Below are 16,043 nucleotides of genomic sequence, written 5' to 3' on the forward strand. Positions count from 1 at the left end.
AAGCTTGGCTTCCTCCATCACTGGAGCAACCAAGCCTCCTGCTTGCTCCAGCTCCATGGCTGCCGGCCGCCATCTTGGTTGGGTTAATTTGCATATAGTTGCTCTGATTGGTGGGCATGGCTTAAGGCATAGGGAAGGTACGGTCAATTTGCATGTTTGTCTTTTATTAGTGTAGATTATCAGTCATTTACAACATTGATAAGCCGCTTGTCAATATTTATGTTTTCTCTTTGGTATTTTTTTTTTATACAAACCATTATTCATTTAATGAATATTTATTGAGTATCTACATTCTAGGCATTGTGCTATAATTCTGCGAGGAAGATGAATAAGATACAGTTTTTATACCCAAAAGAAATTCCAACAAATGTATTTAGTATATTTTAATTAGTTTAAGATTTAAAAATGAATTCAAAATACCCATCATTATGACTATGTCAAGTTAACATAGAAGTGAAAGCAACCTCCTTAGCAATGATCCTTATGCCTTCTCTTAGTCTGTCCCGGAGCTTCTGTCAGGTGGGGAAGGACAGAAAGGGAAAAGCTATGACAAAGATGACATTTATCTTGAAAGCCTGCTGTTTGCTTTGCTTGTGGGTAATTTGCAAATCCTATGAGGTTGAGGAGTTCATAAAGCTAGCAGGTACCTGAGCTTCTCCTGAACTTCTTTTTGAAACTGAAAATAAGCACCATATTATTATTGTGTTGATTTCATTAGAAAGACACTTATTATTCTGAACAACACAATACAATACACCTTTATGTGAATTCTCAGAGATGTAGATGCTCATTTTAAGGGCTGAGGACACATACATACACACACTCATAGCCATGTATACACATGATCCCCTGTGTTCCCTCTGGTGGGCCACCATAACTGAACATTCCTGAATTAGGGATGTACAATTCTATTAAATTAAAAGTCTAGAAAATATATGCCTCTGTTGATCCTCATTCAAGTAAGATTAAATTGTTACTTAATTTATTGCTTATGAGATTTATAACTTGGGTAGAACTGCATTTGGAAATAGTAAAAAACAGTCTTACAATAATATAGGTTTTCTGCAAAGAGTACTTTATTATTTATTTTTCATTTTGGAAAGGTAGAAATGAGGTGACCTATAAAGAACAAGAATGGGGTTATTCAGCAAAACTAGGGGATAAGAAGGCAAATTTGTGACTCAAAATATCTGCATCGGGGGATGACAGATGGCATAGAGAACAAGGTGATAAGAACAAGCAGAGCGGGGAGGAAGCCACACTGTTGTAAGCCCCAAACTGGAATCTTTTATTGCTGCTGGCCTGGACCAGCTCAGAACCTTGCCCTTGCCCGTGTCCTTGTGGCTAGTAAAAGGCATCTTCCTCTGTATAACCAGTGATGATTTCCTACTTAAATAAAACTCTTATAGACAATGCAATTTAGTGTCTAATGCAGCCGTGGGCAAACTACGGCCCGTGGGCCGGATCCGGCCCGTTTGAAATGAATAAAACTAAAAAAAAAAAAAAGACTGTACCCTTTTATGTAATGATGTTTACTTTGAATTTATATTAGTTCACACAAACACTCCATCCATGCTTTTGTTCTGGCCCTCTGGTCCAGTTTAAGAACCCATTGTGGCCCTCGAGTCAAAAAGTTTGCCCACCCCTGGTCTAATGTGTTTTCACAATCTCTATAATAGTAATCATTTTGAAAAAGGATAGAACTAAGAGATTAATGAATTAAAAACTTACATGCATTCATCCAGCTTATTAAAGTGTGTTTAAAATGTTTATATTTAAAAAATTCTGTTTCATTGGCTCAGAGAGAGGAAGGGAGAGGGAGAGAGAGATAGAAACATCAATGATGATGAGAGAGAATAATCAACTGGCTGCCTCTTGCACACCCCCTAATGGGAATCAAGCCTATAACACAGGCATGTGCTGTGGCCAGGAATCAAACTATGACCTTCTGGTTTATGGGTTGATGCTCAACCACTGAGCCACGCCAGCCAGGCTATATTTTTAGAGCATGTTTCATTACAAATAGAGTTTATAATAGCTTAAAAACTTTAAATAGATATTGAGATTTTAGAAAAAATGGAATTTAAATATTATTCTATTTAATTGCACATTATGTAGGATATTGAGATTATGTTCTTTCAAAGAACTAGATTCAATGCAAGACTAAAACTTGTGAATGCTTAACCATTTGTAAAACTAAGTAGTACACTAAGCAATAAAGTACTGTAATTAAGAGAAAAGTGTCAGATATTATAAGATAGAATTTCATGAGGTTTTATTGGTTAAAGCTGCATGTTGACTTTGACTAAAGAAAAAAATTCATTACTTTTTTTAAACCTCAGGTGAGATAATTTTTAAAAAAATCTCCAGGTAAGATAATCCTTGCTAAAAAAATAAAATAAAAATCAAGGTATTCTGTATTTGGTAAACTTCACAGAATTTTCAAGGTTTCTAAGATTTGTAAAATTTAATGAAGAATTTGACTTTAAACCAGAAAGATTACATACTACATGAAATATAAGCACTTGTACATCACATGTACTCGCGCTAAACACAGAATTATAGAAAGGTTTTTAAAGTAGATTTAAGAATGCTGAAAATAATAGAACAAGGAACAGGTGGCTAAATACTTACAATGTAGATTTAAAATCAAGAAACTATGTACATTTCCTGTGCTACTTGGCATATTTATACAGTTGTTAGCTTAAACAGTTTACTCCACTTTTCAATAGTGATTTTATCTCCCTATTGAATGTGGTCAACTTCTAGTTTCTGTTATTTATTATTGCTTAATTTGTTTCCCATCAGTGAAAAGAGCTATACACTCGTGCTTGGTAGATTTGCAGCTATTTTATCTTCAATTCTAGTCTAAACTGACCACAGACGACTGCAGGGGCATACTATTCTAAAGGGAATTTGGGCAATTATCCAGTGGTCTGTAAGTCACCCTCCTTTATCAACACTCAGGGGGAGTTGTAAGAGGGAGGGAGAAGCTATGGCAAGCCATCTTGGTCTACTGCTCTGGCTCAGACCCTAACCATGTCATGCTAACCCACTGCAGTTATCTCCCCCCTGGTCTCTGCCTCAGCTCTTTCCTCACTTGAATCTGCCAGACACAGTGAGGTCAGAATGAATTTTCTAAAACAGATCGGACAGTCTCCTCCCTGCTTACATGCATCCAGTGGGTTCTCCCATAAAGTCCAAATTTATTACCATAGTGATTACCAAGTCACCTGTGGTCTTGTCAGCCAATTATGGGTCTCCGCAAATGAAGAGTCTGGTTATTCCTTGAATAAGCTGCGTCCTTCCATGCATTGCCACCTGCCTGGAATACTTTGTGCTTGATAATTCCAGTCTTTGATTGGGGAAGTCACATTCTTTTCAGCAGTGCCACTGACTCTGTGAAGACTATAGGAGTTCAGAATGTGTCACCCTAAGATGTGTCTCTCTGGTATGCACGTTATTTTGAGGTAAAGAAAGGCAACTGGGACCCTGCAGGCTCAAGAGAAACCTCTCTTAACTGCCAGAAGAATTTGAATGTTGGGCCTTATTCATAATCAGAAATTACCAGAAAAATATATTTTTTGACCCATCTGTATGTCAGGGCAAATTACTAATTACAGAACGTCTACTCTTTTTATCATCCTGCAATGACCTCCGAAGCCCCCAGGTAGCTTGCATTATCTTTAGCTCAGAATGTCATATATACCTCATTTTCCCTTTCTGTCTCTGAACCTCTTGTGTACATGGGTGGGGGAGGGCGGGTGTCTCTGACTCTCTTATGTATGTGGAGTTCCCATGCTAATGCATATAATTAAATTTGGTCATTTTCTATTGTTAATCTGTAGCCCATAGATTTAATCCTTGAGGGTAGAGGAAAGTTTCTTTTTCCCTGACAAGATCTTTCTGGACATTTTCACACTCTCTCAGCAAAAAAAATAATGCTCTATTTTCTGGCTCTCCATAGCTCCTTCGACTGAGAATCCTCAAGGATAAGGTTATTTTCTTCTTACCAGTTCTCTGGCATGCTGTATGAATATCCTATGTGCTCAATAAATATTGGTTGACAAGTGAAAAATTCTGTATAGGGTTTTTGCTTTATAAATTCTTTATGTGCAGTATCTCTGGTGTTGCTTTCTAAAGTCTCAGTTACCCATATCAACTGTGGCCCACAAATACTAACTAAAAAAATTCCAGAAGCAAACAATTGCATACATTTTAAATTGTGAACCTTTCTGAGCAGCATAATGTAATCTTGCACCATCCTGATCTACTCAGCCAGGTTTTTGAATCATCCCTTTGTCCAGCATCGCCAAGCTGTACTAGTATATGCTCCCTACCTGGTTAGTCACTTAGTAGCTGTCTTGGTTATAAGATTAACTGTGGCAGTATTGCTGTGCTTATGCTCAAGTAACCTTTATTGCCAGCAGTGATGCTGGCTATTTGAAGATGCCAAAGAGAAGCCATCAAGTGCTTTTTAATTTTTTTTATTAAGTTATTACATATGTGTCCTTATCCTCACATTACCACCCATCCCCCTTTGTCTCTGGATCTTTTTTTGTTCATCAGTTTATGTTGTTCATTATATTCCACAAATGAGTGAGATCATGTGATATTTATCTTTCTCTGACTGGCTTATTTCACTTAGCATAATGCTCTCCAGTTCCATCCATGCTGTTGCAAATGGTAGGAGTTCTTTCCTTTTTACAGCAGCATAGTATTCCATTGTATAGATGTACCACAGTTTTTTAATCCACTCATCTATTGATGGGCACTTAGGCTGTTTCCAAATCTTAGCTATGGTGAATTGTGCTGCTATGAACATAGGGGTGCATATATCCTTTCTAATTGGTGTTTCTAGTTTCTTGGGACATCAAGTGTTTTTTAAATGAAAGGTGAGTACAGTAGAATAGGTATTTTAAGATGAGAGAGAGACCACATTCATATAACTTTTATTGTGGTATATTGTTATAATTGTTCTATTTTATTATTAGCTATTAATAATCTCATAACTTGCCTAATTTATATATTAAAATTTATAATAGTACATGTGTATAGGAAAAAACAATATATATATATAGAGTGTGGTACTATTGGCTACTTTAGGCATCCCTTTGGGGGTCTTGGAACACATCCCCTGTGGATGGGGGGGGGGGAATTGCTGTATTCTTTTCTTTGCATATAATTTACTCATTTGATACTGATTAAATATATATTAGTAATCGAGTCATTTTTATCATTGTTTAAACTAAGAAAACAAGATCAAATGAATTAAGGTGAAACATTCTACGCCTATTTTTTTTATCTTAAAAACTTCCTTACACTGCAACTGTAACAAAAATAACAATGTTTTAATAGGAATTTTATTTAAAAATTCAGATATAGTCATATCTTTTAGCAGTCTATTTGAGTTCCTAGATCTGAGCACATGCAGTTTTCATCATAAATACCCATAAACACTTAGGGCCATGTTTTGATAAAATTTGAGATGTTTCTAATACCACATTCATTGGTAAGATTGTTTAGTAAATTATTTGTTGATGATGTTTATTCAATAAATGAAATATGTGAAGCAGCATAATTTGTTGGCTAAGCAAACTGATTTTAGAACCAAAGTGTCTGGGTTTAAATATTGGGTTTAATTACTGTTTGAATAATTTTGAAAAGTTACTGTGTTTTGATTTTTTTTTCTTTTAAATGGAGATAATAGTGGTAGCCTTCCTCATGATATTGTTTTCGGAATTAAATGAATTACTTCGTGGAAAAGTGCCTGGCCACCCAGTAAAGTCAATAGTGATTATTATTATTCCTTAATTACTTTATTCTCTTCCTCTGTTCTCTGTGAAACCTCACTTATTTAATTATTCTGTAGGGTGCTTTATGTTTCTAGGAATATTTTCCAGTTCAGATTGCAACTTGAGATGGAAGCTCAAAGAAGAAGGTTGAATTAAAATTATAGCGAAGGGAGAGGTGGAAATTAGAACCTAAACTGAACTCCCTATTTCCCTTGTGTGAAAGTCCTTGTCCAAAACAGTATGCATTTTAGAAGTCAATATGCACAGAGTGCAGTGGCTAAACGTATGAAAGCTTGTGCTGACTAGGAACAAAAAATCTTTAAATGGACAGGTTTTGCCATGGAGAGCAGATTTTGGAGAGAGAGAATGAACGCATAAGATGGTATGTTCTAGAGGGCACTCAGATTTATAAGTGGGTGGAAGGAGTTCATAGATGAGTTCCTTAAAAGGGGCTGAATAGAAAATGAGGGGGACCAAATTTATTCATGATGCTCTTTATGATATAACTTTTGCAATAGATTTTATGGATAGTGTGAGTTTCTTATGTTTAGAGATGGAATATTTTATTCTATCTATAATAATTTATTTGGTTATTATGAGCAAAATGAAGAGAAGATAATTCCTCAGAGGAAGGAGAGATGAGTCTGAGTAAATGACACTATTAATATTTTCCAGCTCTAATCATACTTCAGCCTAAATGTTACTTTCTCTCCCAGACACCTCTTTCAAGTAACTACTAGAAGTTGAGTCCATATATTAAATATTATGAAGGTGACATAGTATAAGGGATCTGAAGACAGAATATTACTTCAATTTAAATCTTGATGCTGCCCTTTATAAAATTTATAATTTGGCCATTTTTAACCTTATGAAACCTGTTTCTATGTAAAATGGGGATAATAATAGTACAGAAGAGATGGTGGTGGTGTGTGGATGGAGATAATAAATGTATGGGCTTAGTGTCTGGCACACAAGTAATCAATACATATTAGCTATTATCTTAATCTTGCCAATCAGCTATTAAACTAGCCCCTATAATGTGTAATGTGGCTCTTCTCTTAGTCCCTGTATTGCTTCTCTAAAACCTTTTGAACGCTCCACCTTATCTTCTCTCTGTATTTCAGTTTTTGCATAGACTGAAAGTTTCAGTTTTTGCTTAGACTGTTGTAGGAGAAATTATGATTGCAAAATCTGACAGACCTGGTTTAAACTTTAATCCCGACACTCCTTTGTCTATCCATATATATAAAAGGCTAAGTGACAGACCATTCATCCATCCAACTGAACCACCGACTGACCGGCCAGTACATATGATGTGCACTAGCAATTTAAAAATAAAAACTGACTCGCGCATGCTTGATAGTTATAAAGCTCTCACTGGCACCGATCTAGACAGAGTAGGAATATTCCTACCAGGACCGGTTTTGGGACATGGTCAGTTATATGTTGCCTTCTCTCGAGTTCAAAGAGCAGGTGATGTTAAAGTTGTAAATACTTAATCACTAGGGAAAATTAGTCAAGCACTCTGAAAGTGTTTTTACTCTTAATGTGGAATACAGGGAGATATTAGAATAAGTTTAATCAATTTATCAGTCATTGTTTTTATCAGTGTTGTTTTTATATCATGTTTTTGTTGTTTTTATATCTACACTTCTATTACAGAGAAAGGGCGAATAGCGATATTAAAATATTTCTTCTAATTAATTTCCTTTCAATGTTCATGAATCCGTGCGCCAGGCCAATAGTTGTATGATATTGGACAAGTTAGTTTCCAAGACACTCAACATGATTTGGTGAGGTATAAACCTGGTTATACACATAAATCACTTAGCTCAATGCCTGGCACAGCGTTGACAAACACTATTTCCAATTTATTTCAGATTTGTGTGTTGCCTGGCCTGCCCTGAATTTATAATGGAAATAAATGTGAGACCACATTGAGAGATTTAGAGATTACTCAGACCTTCTTCCTGCGGGCCCATAAAGAAGAAAGCAGACAGAAAGTTTACCTCTTATTCCCAGCATTTCATTTCCAGCATGTGTGCTGGCTTTCTGCTATATCTCCTGTGATAATAAATGCTATTTTTCAAAGTGAGCTTTCTTCTCTGAAATCTGAAAAGTATTATTTTTCTCTCTCCTGGCCTGAATATTTCCAATTTGGAATGACCTTGGTGAGCATTTTAAGCCACAAATATTGACTTGAAATTCCTCAGGAAAAAAGAATGGGCTTCTCTGGGCCCAAGGGGGGGCGGGGTCAGTAGTTGGTCCTTTAGTAGTTCAGGGGATAATCCTTGTCTGATAAGACCCTCGCTCCAAAACAAGCAACCAGCCTCTGCTATCGCAGCTGACAGCTCACAAGGTCGTTAGTCATGTTCACAGCCAGTGTGGATTGAACTTGAATTCTGCCACGGGAGTGTGTCCCAGTTACTGACTCTTCTTTTTTAACTTTGGAAGGAAGTCAGACTTAAATAGAAGCCTCTCAGACTTCTGTATAGGCATCATTCAGGTGGGTTTGCTGCCTCCTTGCCAATTAATTTATGTTAGAATTCATAGCTCCATGTCTCCTTTTTTGTGTGTGTGCTGCCTTATTCTCCGAGTTCCATAAATAGAATCTCTGTAGAACATGTGCCAGCTGACTAGATTATACTCTAAAATATTTCACATATAAGAAATGCAGTCTCCTGAGAAGTGAGAAAATAAATTCCAAGGACAAATGCAAATTTTTCTGATCTATATACAAAATTATGACTCAAAACATGCTAGAAAGCTTTTTAAACATGTGCATTAATTTGAGGCTATATTTTAGTTATTACAGATCAAGACAGGTAATTTTATGAAATGATGAACACTGGATTTCTAGTGGCATTTAAAATTTATCCAGTAATTCTTTACAGAGCTCCATTTGAAAAATGAGATATATTACAAACGAGAGCAGTACGTACCCATTTTAGAGTTACAAAATAGGTTTACTATTTGTTTAGGATGTTTAGTAAATCAATCTTTATAGACTCTTTATTACCCCAAACTCTAAGTCACTGAAACCATTCTTTCTGGCAATAAATGTAGATAGTCTACTTGATTTGGTATTAAACTATTTGGGAACTTGGAATAGAAATGATAAGATTCCTGAAAATATGAATCTAGTTAAATCACTGCAGGCTCTTGTTAAGGTTTGGAAATAGAAGGAACTGCAATTGGAATTACTCTCAAGGAACCTTACCTATTTGGTCTCACAATTTCTGAATTATGAATTGGGAGATACATTTTTGAATGAAAGACTTTGTTGACTGGAACATCATAAGACATCTAGTCTGACACTTGGATTTTACAGATTGAAAACCACAGATTGGACAGGTTACCTGATTTGTCCAAGGTCATACAGCCTCTTGGAAACAGTCTCCATGCTCCAGAAACCATAAAATTTATGGAATTTTAATTTATTTTAATTTAAATTTATTATTATTCTCATTTCTTTCGAAGGGCTTGGGTGGATATATTTCGGAGGTTATTCCAGAGGGCACGAGAAGGAGAGAGGGAGTGGGGTAGGGGAAGAGGTCTCTGCCATATGCAGTTGGGGCTCATTTTGGTCAAGACTTCTGAGAGGCAAACATTAGGTACCACACGGTTGTCAATTTAAGGACCCGAGGCAAAATCATTTGGGAGCAGTGGCTGTAGTCCCCAGTTGGTTAGAGTTGCCCTGGGGGCATTGACTTCTCCAGCACATGCAGGCTGAGCTTGCTCAGGGGCCCAGCAGGCTTTCTTGAAGTTGGAGAAGACCTGGACCATAGTCTTTTGAAACCTTGAACTGAAGAGTGATTGCTGATAGTTCCTTTTGCTATTTAACTTCTGAGACATCCTCTAACAACTCATTCGTCAAAAAATGTAGACATTTTTCCTTTACACTCAGAGTTGGAAGGAACTCTTAGAGATAATCTAGGCAGTTCCACTTTAATTTTTTTAAAATATATTTTTATTGATTTCAGAGAGAAAGAGAGAGAGAGAGAGAGAGAGAGAGAGAGAGAGAGAGAGAGAGACCAATGATGACACAGAATCATTGATTGGCTGCCACCTGCACAACCTCCCCCCTCCCAAACTGGGGATCAAGCCCCCAACCTGGGCATGTGCCCTTGATTGGAATTGAACCTGGGACCCTTCAGTCCTCAGGCTGATGCTCTATCCACTGAGTCAAACTAGCTAGGGCTGACGCACTTTAATTTTCAAGTGAAGAAGTGATTTATAGAGAGGTTAAGTAACCTGCTCAGGTCCCACAACTAATAATGGCAGAGCTGTGACTAACCCTCAGGGGTCTTTTCATGCTGCCAGCCTAATGTAAATTATTAATTAATGTGAAAACCTGTAAATTGCAAGCTTCTGGTGGCTGGAGCTAGATCTGCTTCATTTATATAACTCCTACAATGGGCATAGTAATAAATAACTTAATAACTCCACTTGGAGATCAGATGAGGTCCTTCAAGTGTTGCAAGGAAATAAGAAAGAAGGTTATTCTATCTATTTTTCTACTTATTTTTGGTTTTTATTTTTCACTTCTTTATTTAGTCCTCTTCTACTCAACCTCTACCAACACCTTCAATCACTTGTATAATCCTAAGTACAGAAACCATATCTGTCCTTTTTTATTAGTCTATATAGACCAGTGGTTCCCAAACTTATTTGGCCTGCCGCCCCCTTTCCAGAAAAAATATTACTCAGCGCCCCCTGGAAATTAATTTTTTTTAAAATTTTAATAGCAATTAAACAGAAAGATATATGTATTAATGTTTCTACCTTTTTCGTAAAATATAGTAAAGAAAGGGGTAATTTAGAAACATTGAAGTTTGAAATTATGAAACTATTTATTGAACTCAGAATAGAAAGGTAATACAAAAAAAGTTAAAACAAATGCACCTGTGGCCATCACCGCCCCCTTGGATCGCTGAAGCGCCCACCAGGGGGCGGTAGCGCCCACTTTGGGAATCACTGATATAGACCCAAACAGGTCTTTCTTCATTTTCCCCATTTAGCTGAAGTCAATTGGAATGTGCCAAAGTGACTTTGTCAATATTTCAGCAATATTTGGAGAAATGGAGATTAGATAAGTAAGCACAATTCCAAAACATAATAATCATTTGCAAAATACTGATTTTTAAATTTATTCTTTCTCTTATTTATACTGCCTGATTATGAAGCTTTGTGAATGGATCTTCTTATAGACTACTGAAGCACTAAAATCTATAGATAATTTGAGATGCATGGGGCAAGACAGCATAAAATCAGCCAAATTCTATAATTGTAAATTTGTCTTTGATTTTTCAGTTGTATTTTGGTGGGTTTTTCCATGTATCACAAATTACAATAGTATTTGAAAAAATGTAAGAAATATGGAAGTTTATTTGATTTATTTTGGAATCTTATTTATTCTATAGTGATTACTGATATTTATAATCTTTATAAAATCAACCTTGAGTAGATTAGAGGCTGTATTTACTGCGTTGAGTAGTGTCCCCTCCCCCCACCCCATATTCTTGTCTATGTGGAACCCACGACTATAACTTTATTTGGAAATAGGGTCTTGACAGATATAATCAAGGTAAGATAAAGTCATACTGGGTTTGGTTGGGTCCTAAATCTATTATGATTGGTATCCTTAAAAGAAATAGAAAATTTGGATACAGATACAAAGACTAACAGGGGAAAGACCATGGAAAGATGGGCAGAGGTTGGAGTGATGCATCTATAAGCCAAGGAAAGCCAAAGATTGCTGGCAACCATCAGAAGCTGGAAGAGGAGGAAGGGAAGGGTCCTTCTTTGTTTTTATTTTTAAATAAAGTTTTACTGACTTCAGAGAGGAAAGAAGAGGGGAAGAGAGATATAAACATCAATGATGAAAGAGAATAATTGATTGTCTACCTCCTACATGCCTCCCACCAGGGATGGAGCCAACAACCCGGGCATGTGCCCTGACTGGGAATCGAACCGTGATCTCCTGGTTCATAGGTCAATGATCAACTACAGAGCCAACCAGCCAGGTGGGAAGGATCTTTCTTAGAGCAACCATGTCAAACTCAAAGGCTAACACAGGCCAAATAAAGAAGGTTTAAGTTTATATGGGCAGCTAAAACAAAACCTTCAATTTTCATAGAAATGTAGGTTTATTTCAATAGAGACATGCTGAATACAAAGGGATGAAATAAATGAGTAATCATTAACATAAAATAACAGAACATTTTAATAAAAATTAATATTTTTTCTTGAACATTAACTTACCACTGAGTAACTGCACCAATTAATAAGCTTAATGCAAGTAAACCTATTTTTCTTGTTCTCCAAAAGCGAACTATTTCCTGTTGCGCACACCAAACAAGTCAATCCAAGACTAATGATGTGGCAATTGGCTGCTAAAATATTCGCTGCTGGTATTAGTGGCAAGAAATGGTGCACCTGCGCGTAAGGGAAATGAAGGCAACATGATTATAGTAATCAGTCATTAGTGAACATAGTTCATTATTAATGACTAGAAGCTTGATGCACGAAGATTCATGCAAGAATAGGTGTTTCTTCCCCTGGCTGCTGGCACATGGTGGGCTCGCTCCGGTAGCCTGTGCAGTGGCAGTGGAGGCGGGGAGGACTGGAGAGGTTGGGTGCACTAGTGCGTTTTACTTTCCCTTTGTGAAAGTGGGATGCAACAGGCCCCCTTCCTCATCCTCTTCTTCCTCCGCCCTCTGCCTCCTGCCTGCCCACCCTCCCTCCACGCCCTTCTCCCCTCCCCTCTTGATTTGGCGAGATAGGGAGGAGGAAGATCTGATAATTTGGGTTACTGTGTAGGTTGCCTCTTTCATCTATTCAAAACAAAGCTGAGCCGCCTGCTGCTGCTGCCTCAGCTGCCACTGTCACCCCTTGGCTGGCCCGTGGCTCCCGGGCACACTAACTGTGCATCGAGCGAGCTCCTGCATGACCTCAGGCACCAGAGCAATGATGGTGAACCTTTTGAGCTCGGCGTGTCAGCATTTTGAAAATCCCTAATTTAACTCTGGTGCTGTGTCACAGATAGAAATTTTTTGATATTTGCAACCATAGTAAAACAAAGACTTAGATTTTTGATATTTATTTTATATATTTAAATGCCATTTAACAAAGAAAAATCAACCAAAAAAATGAGTTTGCGTGTCAGAGGTGACATAGGTTTGCCATCACTGCACCAGAGGGTTGTGGAGTGCGGCAGGGAGGCCTTGAAGGAGGCACGCTGCCCAGAGGCCCAGAGTGGCTGGGCGGGGGGAGGGGGAAGGGCTGCTGCCATCTTTGTTGGGTTGATTTGCTTACTTGCTCCTGATTGGCTGTGGGGCGTCATGAAGTGATGATCAATTTACATATTTCTCTTTTATTAAATAAGATTATGTATAACTGGATATTGTAAAAATTAAGTTATGAAATTTTTATTAAAACGTTTCTTACATACCATTATATTGGCTGGGCTGCAAAAATATTCGTTGTGGGCCATGAGTTTGACATGCTTGCTTTAGAGCCTTCAGAGACAGGGAGGTTTTGCTGACTTGTAGCCTCCAGACCTCTGATAGACTAAATTTCTGTTGTTTTAAGCCAAGCTTGTGGGACTTAATGGCAGCTCTAGAAAACGAATACAGATGCTAAGGTAGCATGGCAAATAATTTCCAGGATTATAGTATACTTATTCATCCTGGAAGAGCTCTGAGGCCAATCAGTCAACACTATTTCTTGAGTATTTAGCAACTCAGTTATCTGTTAGAATGCTAGGAGGGAAAAGACAGAGCTTTAACTCTCAAGAAATTAATAGTTGGTTTGGGTAGATAAACACTGTAGAACAGAAAGCATAATTAATATATAATATGGTATTGCATAGAAATGCTGCAAGGTTTCAAAGAAGGAAGACTTCATGAGGGTTTCAAAGGAAAGCTTCTCAGAAACACAGCATCTGAACTGGGCCAGGGTGGGCAGGTCTTGTAAAGGAGAGCACAGTAGTAGGCATCTTCTGGAAATGGGGAAGAGCAGAAGCAGAAGCCTGGATGTGATGGGACCTCATAGGCATGGATGCTAATCTCATGGAGTGGCGTGGAGATCCCTGGGACTCTGGGAGAATCTGTGGAAGAGGAAAAGGGAGGCAGCTCACATGCATAGTGGTGCTCCAGGAATGACCGAACATGGTTTTGGAATACAGCTTTATCAGAGAATGCAGAGTGGTGTGTAAGGGGGAGGGGCACTCCTCTTGGAGGGAGGAAACCTCTTGAATTTTCCAGTAACTCACTGTGCAATTTTGGGCTCCTTGATGGCCCTCACATTGGACTAGATCAGAGATGGAAACTGGTTTACTTTGGGCTGAATTCATCTTAAGTAAAGCTTGTACACTGTTTAAAAAAATATAAATATTAATTAGAAACCTTTTAAAACCCATAGTTTGACCCTATCATGCAAAATGATAAAATCTGAAACCTTGGGCAGGCATTTCTACTGTAGCTACAGCTGGTTGTAGTTATTGCCATTTCAATGGCTCCGGTGCTGTCCAGGTTGCCCAGATCCAACTCGACGTCCTCAAGTATCTAGGAGTTCCATCTAGCCCCTGTGGGCATTTAAATTTGCAGCCCCTGGACCAAATGATCTCTGCTTGCTGCTACTGCTTTCTGAGTCAATCACTATTTTTTAAACTATCGCTAATTATGTGATGAAAATCACATAATCTTATAAGTTTTTATAAATCTTTATAAAAGTAAAATGCTTTCTTTTTCTAGCTTGCTTTGACAAATACAGAATAATTATGAATTCATTAGTACTTTAATATTGTACTGTTTCATCTTGTACTTTTTAAATCTGTGTGTGTGAGAGAGCAAGAGAGCGTGCACGAGGGGGTGGGGGTGGGGGCAAGGGAGATATGTTGGACAGACCCAGACAGATTATATCTTATTGAATTTACTATGAAATGTCACTGGAAAAGAGAGTTCGTATGCAGATATAGTGTTAGTTATTTAGTGTGAAATTCACTGGAAAAGAATTCTTATTGTTACAGAAAAACCGGAGAAGAACCAAGCAACGCTTAGAGAGATGGAGTTACATTTATTACGCGTGGGCCCAGAGGAAAATGTCTCTCAAATTCTGGGTGAAATCACACAGGAAGTTTCCTGTATTTATACTATCTTACCCTCTTTGTCTCCCCAATATGGGGTTTTTCTGGTTCCCTTTGCAAGTTCTTAAAGGGCCCGATGTGCTGGGGCTTTGAGACCTCAACCAAAGGCTTGGCCTGACGCCAGCACTGATAACTTCGTCTGGGGAAGGTTTAATGGCCTCTCTGAAATGGGAGTACTAGTCTTATTTTCCTTATTATTTAAGCCAGCAAGCATTTACAGAAGCCAGAAATAGCAGGGTTAAAATTTCAAACAGCAGTTTTTATATAAGATGGATGCTTCATTATGTAGATAACATTAGTCATATGACCCATTTGATTTATCTGTCAATATTGTCTTTTCCTCTCCTTAATAAAAAGTTAGTTTTAATTTGTTTGGTTGATTTAAATGTAGAATAGAGAAACATAATATAAATGCCAGGTTTCACCTCACTGCAAAAAGTTTTTCAGATGTGAATGTCTTTTTTTTCTTTTTATTAAACTTATTAGGGTCACATTGATTAATAAGATTATATAGGTTTTAAGTGTACATTTCTATGGTATAAGATCTGCATATTTCATTGAGTGCCCACCACCCAAAGTCAAATCATTTTCTGTCACCATGTATTTGACCCCCTTTACCCTTACTAGCCCCCGACTGCCCTTCCCTCTGGAAACCACCATACTATTGTCTGCGTCTATGAGTTTTTGTTTGTTTTTATTGTTTGTTCATTTGTTGCTTTCAGTTTTATATCCCATATATGAGTGAAACCATATGGTTCTTAACTTTTTCTCTCTGACTTATTTTGCTTAGCATGATATTCTCAGGGTCTATCTATGTTGTTACAAATGGCAGTATTTCATCTTTTCTTATGCTGAGTAGTATTCCATTGTATATATGTACCACAGCTTCTGTATCTCGTCATCTATCAAAAACACTTTGGTTGTTTCCATGACTCAATTGGCTGCCACCTGCACAACCTCCTGTGCAGCGGCTGGTAGCTATGATGCGCACTGACCACCAGAGGGTAGACGCTCAATGCACAGGCAATTTGTTTTTCAAATTTTGGGGGTGATACCTAGAAGAGGGGTTGATAGGTCATATGGTAACTCTATTCTTAATT

General features: G+C 37.6%; 1 protein-coding gene across 8 annotated transcripts in view; it reads left to right on the forward strand.

Annotated features, from left to right (window-relative positions):
* MAPK10 (mitogen-activated protein kinase 10) overlaps positions 1-16,043 on the forward strand; it is a 287,077-nt gene that overhangs the window by 27,443 nt on the left and 243,591 nt on the right. The window lies entirely within an intron of this gene.

Source organism: Myotis brandtii, unplaced genomic scaffold (assembly GCF_000412655.1).
Source record: "Myotis brandtii unplaced genomic scaffold, ASM41265v1 scaffold424, whole genome shotgun sequence".
NCBI classification, from domain to species: Eukaryota; Metazoa; Chordata; class Mammalia; order Chiroptera; family Vespertilionidae; genus Myotis; species Myotis brandtii.